This window comes from Hemitrygon akajei, chromosome 28 (genome assembly GCF_048418815.1).
Source record: "Hemitrygon akajei chromosome 28, sHemAka1.3, whole genome shotgun sequence".
Taxonomy (NCBI): Eukaryota; Metazoa; Chordata; class Chondrichthyes; order Myliobatiformes; family Dasyatidae; genus Hemitrygon; species Hemitrygon akajei.
The window spans coordinates 35,750,346-35,758,035 of record NC_133151.1 but is presented as its reverse complement, the minus strand read 5'-3'; the positions used below and the strand labels follow the sequence as shown (position 1 = coordinate 35,758,035).

The 7,690-nt window shown below is 44.4% G+C and overlaps 1 non-coding gene across 1 annotated transcript; it reads right to left on the bottom strand.

Annotated features, from left to right (window-relative positions):
- Positions 1-7,364: 7,364 nt before the first annotated feature.
- Positions 7,365-7,446, bottom strand: trnas-aga (transfer RNA serine (anticodon AGA)). The gene has a single exon. It is a non-coding gene; the product is annotated as a tRNA-Ser (tRNA).
- Positions 7,447-7,690: the final 244 nt, after the last annotated feature.

The window sequence follows — 7,690 nt, the reverse complement described above, 5'->3', positions numbered from 1 at the left end:
GATTACTGTAGCGTGTCTGATTCAAGGAAACGCTGTAACATGTGGACTGATTAAACACCTAAATCGTCTGGGACAGAACAGCACTGTTTAACACGGAGGAACCATGTACAGTATGTAACACTAACAGCCCAAACCATCTCCCCTCTCACCATTCACGTTGTGAGCAATTTCTTGCGTTTTATTTTTATACATTACTCACCGTGTTTCTTTTTTTTAATCTTTTGCAGATTTTACAAGATTCAGAACCTATAACAATCGTCGTTAAGTCTAAAAGGAAGTAACGTTTAAAAGTGGTGATCTATCAATAGTTGATTCTAGTCGCGATAATTGACCGACTGGATTTTAGACGCTGTTTATTGAAGGCATTGATAACTGTCAAAGGAAAGCGATAAAAAATTGTAATAAATTATACTCGCGCTGTATTTGAATGTGGGAAGTCTCATGCCTTGATTATATCTTCATAAACCACAGAGAGACAAGTTTTTTTTTTTCTCGAAGGAATAATCCTATGTTATTTTATTCCATTATCTGTGCCTGGTAAACGCATTGTGTGGGAACAGTCACGCCTAGTTCTATCACTGTGAATCACTGCTCGACCAGTCCTTGTTGCCCAGCGAAACATTCAATAAAACCCACAACTGAAGAGAAAGTAAGACAGAATCTACAGTTTCTTGGTTCTGTAACGCGCATTCCATTCCCCTTTCTTCAAATGCATCCATCTCCTTGCTGATCATAATATTTCGTTCTGAAATGATATGTGACAGAGTACAAGAACATGACTGAAGCAAGTGAAACTATAAGCCAGTTAGTCAGTTATAGGTCAATGTTTGGGGAAGATTTCCAGTCCATTATTGTGGCTGAGGATTCGGGTTACATGAGTGTGTGGCATCCGTCGGTCATGGTCGACCATGGGTGCTGCGCCTCTGGTGGTCACTGAAGCGAAGCAGGAATGGCCTCTCCAGGGCGCAAGCCAGTGCAGAGTTGATATGGACATATGGGCCATAAGACAGAGGAGCAGAATTAAGTCACTCACCCGTTCGATATTGTTCGTCATTTCATCATGGCTGATCTCGCATCCCATTCAACCGCATACACTTGCCCTCTCACCAAATTCCTTGATGCCCCAAACAATCAGGAATCTCATATTTCCCGCTTTCAATATAACAATGGACTGCGACTGTCACAGATTCACAACGCTGTGGCTTGAAACTGTTATCCTTACTTCTGTCCTAAAAGCTCACCCCTCACTTCGGAGGCTGTGCCTTGAGTCTAGATACACCCACCAGAGGAAACATCCTCTCCACATCCACCTGATCCAGTCCTTTCAGGACTCGGTAGGGTTCAATTAGATTCCACCGCAGTCCTCTAAATTCCAATGAGTACAGACCCAAACCGGTAAAACGCCCCTGATATGTTAAACCCTTCATTCTTGGAATCATCGCTGAGAACCTCCTCTGGACAACCTCCAATGACAATACACCCATTCCGAGATAAGGGATCCAAAACTGTTGACAATACCCAAAATGTGGCCTGACTAGGGGTCAGCCTCTCTTCATTACCTCTGTAGTCTACAACCAACTCCTTATGTCTTAGGCGACCAGCTATGGTTATGATGAGGGACCTGCAGCCGAGGCCCCATGGCTGACGTACAATCAAAAAGATCCTTTGCTACCGACAGATCGAATGGCTGCTCGAGTTACTACCACGGAAGGAGGAGCCGAGACAGGAACGCAAAACCACAACGTAACAGACAATACACCACATGGGGTACAGCAGCTTAGGGATATTGCTAAGGAAATCGGGACATACGTGCACGGGATGATACTGTGCAGGGAACTGTTCCAAGCAATTAGTACGGCTAAACAATATATGAACTAGATGATGCCAGACAAAGAAAGTAGATTATAATGAGCTTAAATCCGAGCATCTACTCCAATTTACTAGAAACACAGTGATACGGTGTGGGAATAAATGCGGAATTAAACATGCAATACTGAAGATTATGGGTCATTACAACGGGTACCTAATCAATGAGTTACGCAAATGTTACCAGAGGAAAGAAGAACACCCCGGTGCACTTGCGTCACCTCTGTGGATGTGAGCCCTCAGTGGGGTGTGGATCGAAATTAGATTGCAATCACTTAGACCCAGAACCCGCAAATTGATGTCTCATAGTACCCATCACTCTGCCTGTTCTCCATCTCCCCCTGGTGCTCGCCCCTCCCCCCTTTCTTTCTCCCAAGGCCTCCCGTCCCATGATCCTTTCCCTTCTTCAGCTCTGTATCATTTTCGCCAATCACCTTTCCAGCTCTTAGCTTCATCTCACCCCTTCCGTTCTTCTCCTAACATTTTGCATTTCCGCCTCCCCTCAATGCTTTCAAATCTCTCAGTATCTTTCCTTTCAGTTAGTCCTGACGAAGGCTGTCGGCCCGAAACGTCGACAGTGCTTCTCCTTATAGATGCTGCCTGGCTTGCTGCGTTCCACCAGCATTATGTGTGTGTTGTTTGAATTTCTAACATCTGCAGATTTCCTCCTGTTTGCTAGAGAAGAAACATCTGCCGGGTCATTAGCCGCCAACCTTTCGGTTAGCAGCTGAACGCGATCACCGATGCGCCGCAGAGGCAGGTTTTGAGGAAAGTAGGAATAAATGGTTCAATTCTGCGTTGTAGAATGTGACCAACAATCGGTGCTGGCCTGGACCCGGTTTTTCACAGTCTACATGACCGGTTTGCATCAGAGAGTCACGGACAATATCAAACAGTGTGTTGGAAACACACAGTTATCAGGACTGGAAGCTGCACGAGGAAATCACAATGGATCCCGGGTGCATCGCCAAACACATCGGTCACGACTACACATTCCCCACTTATTTCCCTTCTGGCATTTAACCAACCGGGAGAAGTGCTGCACCTGTCCATTCACCTCCTCCCTCACAACATGCAGGGTCGCAAGCAGTCCTTCCAGGTAAGGAAATATTTCAGCTGCGAGTTTGCCTGGGCAATCTACTGTATCGGTGCTCCCAATACGGCCTTATCTCCAATTGCGATACGCAAGATGGATTGTCGAACCATTTTGTCGAGTAACTTTGCTCCGTCCACAACGAGCAGCATTTCCCAATGGTAAACCATTTTAATTCCATAGCCCATTCCCATTCTGACATGATAGTCCATGGATTCCTCTACTGTCACGATGAAGCCACTCCCGGGATGGAGAAGCAGCACGTCATATTGCGTCTGGGTAGCCCTCAGACTGATATTTCCCTTTCCCCAAAATATCTACCTTTTGTTCTTACCTGGCTTCACCTATCACCTCCCAGTCTTCAAATTCCCCTTTCCCCAACATATCGACCTTCCATCCTCACCTGGCCTCACCTATCACGTTGTAGCTTGAACTCCTTCTCTTCCCCCGCGTTCTTATTCTGGCTTCTTCCCACTTCCTTTCCAGTACTGATGAAGAAACACGGCCTGACACTTCGATTTTTTTATTCCTCTCCATACATGCTGACTGACCCACTGAGATGTTCCAGTGTTTTGTGTGCGTTACTCGGATCCTTGTGCCAAAAAGTACCAATCTTCGACCGTCGCCCAAAAGCAATCTCCCAGATGTTTGAATGGGCCAAGGACATACGGTAAACAGAGGAAATGAAACAGATTGACATTAGGAAGGAAACGGTGATGAGAAGACTGATGGGACTAAAGACTGACAAATCCCCAGGTCCAGATGGTCTGCATCCTAGGGTACTAACGGAGGTGGCTCTGGAAATTGCGGATGCATTGGTAATCATTTTCCAAAGTTCCTTAGATTCAGGGTCAGTTCCTGAGGATTGGAGAATGGCTAATGTTATCCCACTTTTCAAGAAAGGAGTGAGGGAGAAAACAGAGAACTTTCGACCTGTCAGCCTGACATCGGTGCTGGGGAAGATGCTAGAGTCCATTATTAAGGATGAAATAGTGGCATATCTAGATAGCAGTGATAGGATTGGGCCGAGCCAGCATGGATTTACCAAGGGTAAATCATGCTTGACTAATCTGTTGGAATTTTTCGAGGATGTAACCAGGAAGGTAGACGCTGGAGATCCAGTGGATGTGGTGTACCTCGATTTTCAGAAGGCATTTGATAAGGTCCCACATACGAGATTGGTGGGTAAAATCAAAGCTCAGGTCATCGGGGGGAAGACATTGACATGGATAGAAAACTGGTTGACAGATAGAAAGCAAAGGGTAGCGATGAATGGGTGTCTCTCGGAATGGCAGGTGGTGACTAGTGGGGTGCCACATGGCTCGGTATTGGGCCCATAGCTGTTTGCAATTTACGTCAACAATTTGGATGAAGGCATTGAAAATAGCATCAGCAAATTTGCTGATGATACTAAGCTGGGTGGCCGTGTGACATGTGATGAGGATGTTAGAAGAATTCAGGGTGACTTGGATAGGCTGGGTGAGTGGGCAGATACTTGGCAGATGACGTTTAATGTGAATAAGTGTGAGGTTATCCACTTTGGGAGTAAGAACAGGAAGGCAGATTATTATCTGAACGGTGTAGAGTTAGGTAAGGGAGAAATACAAAGAGATCGAGGAGTCCTTGTTCATCAGTCACTGAAGGTGAATGAGCAAGTGCAGCAGGCAGTGAGAAGGCTAATGGAATGTTGGCCTTTATTACAAAGGGAATTGAGTACAACAGCAAGGAAATCCTCTTGCATTTGTACAGAGCACTGGTGAGACCACACCTGGAGTATTGTGTACAGTTTTGGTCTCCAGGGTTAAGGAAGGACATCCTGGCTGTAGAGGAAGTGCAGAGTAGATTCACGAGGTTAATTCCTGGGATATCTGGACTGTCTTACGCAGAGAGGTTAGAAAGACTGGGCTTGTATACACTGGAATTAAGGAGATTGAGAGGGGCTCTGATTGAAACATATAAGATTATTAAGGGATGGGACAAGATAGAGGCAGGAAATATGTTCCAGATGCTGGGAGAGTCCAGTACCAGAGGGCATGGTTTGAGAATAAGGGGTAGGTCATTTAGGACAGAGTTAAGGGGAAACTACTTCTCCCAGAGAGTTGTGGGGGTCTGGAATGCACTGCCTCGGAAGGTAGTGGAAGCCAGTTCTCTGGATGATTTCAAGAAGGAGCTAGATAGGTATCTTATGGATAGGGGAATCAAGGGAGATGGGAACAAGACAGGAACCAGTATTGATAGTAGTTGATCAGCCATGATCTCAAAATGGCGATGCAGGCTCGAAGGGCCGAATGGTCTACTTCTGCACCTATTGTCTATTGTCTATTGTCTATTGTCTATTGGTCTTTGACTCCGTTTATTTTTCCTTCTTTCATTACCATAGTCCACCGTGTTGGACGTTTCCCGTAGTTGTGTTGTTCATATAACATAGAAATAAATGTCCCGATTATAACAGTCACAGTCACTCACTTGGCCTCACCTGATTCGCGGCTTTTCCCTTGACCGATCACGTTCGCCCACCTTGTCTGATACTGAAAAATACCTGATTTCCTCTTTGTCCCAGTTGTGACGAATGGGTTTCCGCCTGAAACATTAGATTTGTTTCCCTTTGTACAAATGTGACCGACGTGCGTGGACTTCGCAGTGGAGCAGCAAGTCTTCGCTTTATTTAACTTGCACGTTGATGTGAACAAGAAGTGAAACATCCCGGCTCCTGCGTTCACAAAACGACCCGGAGAGTCGCAGTGAGATCGGTGAGGCAGCCACCGGCCACTAGAGGGCACCGAGGATCTGGGTCCTGTGTAGCAGCGCAGAACACTTCCAAGTTCAAAGTCAATTAATTACCACAGTACAAGTATGCTACCATTAGATGCGTTTCCTTGCGGGGATTTAGAGTAAGCGCAAAGAAACAGAATACAATCAGTGAAAAAGTGCACACAAGACGGAACATCAATGTAGAAAACATAACAGACTGTGAAAATACAAAAACGTAAAATAAAAATAATTATATATAGTTAACCAATGGGGGAGCATCCCTCCATGGAAAACATCCCCATGATGTGAGCAGTCAAGATGTGAAGAAGGAAACGTGGAACGCTTGGATCAGAGTTGGAGACCTCTTCCCAGAAACAAAGGGGTTCCAAGTGGCAATACAGGGCCAGGTGGTTAACCGAAAAATATTAGAAATACATAATAAACGTCCTACAGATTAATGACGATAAATGCAGAAAATGACAAGAGCCACCAGGAACATTCCAACACATTACAGGATTGAACAGCAGTTTAACTCAATCTGATTACTTACACGGGGACAATCAATTGACAAACATCAGTCACCAAAATCTTGCTTTAAAATACAAACTCATAAAAGACACCACACCTTACTATAAATACAAACCTGTTCTAGATTAAGATCAGATTCCTACACTTTAATTTTTGTCTGATCCATTATTACAGACAGGCCAATCCATCATAACCGTCTGGATATATAATATTACTGGATGAAAAAGCTGTAACAACGTACATAATCGATACAGTCACTGCAAACACACATAACGTACAACAATTAACAAGTGTATAGCACCAGAAATATGCTGAATTAAAATAACTTGAAAGACTATCGAGCATGAACAGGGTGTAGATTGTCCCAATGGTAATATCAACAACAACTATCATCTCATAGTCACTGCACAATAGTATTAAACAGTTAGGACAGCAAACCAATATTTCTGTAAATCTCCTGAAAGCCACTATACTATACGCCACTAGAATGGTCGGCAGTCCGTAGCTATTGAGGATTGAGTGTGCGTCAGTACGCCCGGACTTCAGGTTTTACCAGCTTGAGCTGAGAAAGTCATAATAATAATAACAAAGCAAAAATGTCGACAGCATGAAATGTCGAGTTTGATAGTGAGTTGTGGAAACAGTCAGTGTTGGTGTGAGTGACGTTGAGTGATTTTATCCCTCTGGTTCAAGTGGCGATAACATAAATTTAAACATGAAATGCATTGGTGCCCTGTCAGTGTTTCTGCTGGTTCGATCGTCCTTGTACAATATATTCAGTTTATGGCAACATGAATGTAAGCAAGACAGGTCGTGGTAGTGTTTTGTTATCTCTATGTGGATATATGTCTTTTTTAATGAATGTATTAGGGACAGCACGGAGCGCACAAAACGAACAGCAAAGGCCACTGGATCAACAGCGCCCCTGGATAGGTTGGAACCATAAACATTTCGGATAACAGCCGAACAGCCGCTAACCGATTGCATAGTAGAGGCCGCCTGAATAAGTGCGGAACACAGGGGATCTTCCTGGTTTTGCAGGCGGCGAACGATGATCGGAGTTTCGACTGGTTTTTTACAATCTGTATCCGTGGGAGGGATCAGGGAGTCAAAACCGATATAAACACGTAGTCGGCCGGATTCGAACCTGCGCGGGGAAACCCCAATGGATTTCTAGTCCATCGCCTTAACCACTCGGCCACGACTACAAGTGCCCTAGTGTTCTTCCGCCTATAATTTATATTATGGTAGAGTCAGATAGAGTTATTTACCAAATCGAACAATGGGATGTTTCATCAAATGCTATTAGATATCACGTCGGTTTAGCCAATGATGTTTTGAAGAATCCATCCCTTTTGGAATAAAGTTTGGACCGGGGTTTAAATGTTAATTTATATCCTTTGATGTGTATTACTTCACATGTTGTCATTGCTTTTCTCTTTGTCCTAGTGG